At 31.5% G+C, this 778-nt stretch overlaps 1 protein-coding gene across 1 annotated transcript in view; it reads left to right on the top strand.

Moving 5' to 3' along the window:
* LOC102674178 (venom dipeptidyl peptidase 4-like) overlaps positions 1–778 on the top strand; it is a 248,884-nt gene that overhangs the window by 164,378 nt on the left and 83,728 nt on the right. The gene's annotated exons all lie outside the window — the stretch shown is intronic.

Raw genomic sequence — 778 nt, 5'->3', positions numbered from 1 at the left:
TTTTTTTTTTTTTTTTTTTTTTTTTTTTTTTTTTTTCAAAAATAATCCTACAAGCGTACGAGATTCTTCAAAACAATCCTCCATCGAACAATACTCTCCATTACCGGCAATTACGCTTTCCAAACAGATGTATTGTACTTTCTCGTGCATTTCAAGGAATCTCGATCGTCTCAATTATTCAATATTCCATTTATTGAATAGAATAGTTCTCGTAAAGAGTTAGCTTCGATTCAATTATTTTATCGAATAAAAAAAATATGTAAGATAATTTCTTTTCTTCTTTCAACTCAACTCAATTCTCAGGATAATTATAAATAAATAAAATAATTTTAGCACGAAACATAAAAATGCGCTTTATAAATACCTTTAACACGCTTTCTGAATTTCTTTATTCCATTTCTAAATTAAGACAAAATCGAAAAACGAGTAAAAATTAGTATAAAAGCGTTATCAAAATAAAACGTTAATCAAAATTTCATAAAAAAATAAAAAGTGCTCGAATATTTTTGCGCATCCATAGATAATCGTTCACGCGATTTCCCCGTTCCCAATCAACCCTGTTCGCGTTAAAATACCAGAGAAGTCATCGTCAGCGGGGTTGGAACGTATTCCTCTTTTTTTTTTTCTCTCTTTCTTCAAATCCAAAAAAGCGTAGCTCGAGCACGAAAACGTCGATCGATCGATCGATTTTATCGCGTTCTCGAGTCGATTGTATCGGCCGATGAAAATAATTTTAATTACCGCGCACGCTCCTTCTCGAAAACGCTTCTTAATTAAT

This window comes from Apis dorsata, unplaced genomic scaffold, assembly GCF_000469605.1.
Source record: "Apis dorsata unplaced genomic scaffold, Apis dorsata 1.3 scaffold_434, whole genome shotgun sequence".
In the NCBI taxonomy this organism is placed as follows: Eukaryota; Metazoa; Arthropoda; class Insecta; order Hymenoptera; family Apidae; genus Apis; species Apis dorsata.
The sequence above is the reverse complement of the archived record's forward strand: the minus strand, read 5'-3'. Positions and strand labels throughout refer to the sequence as shown.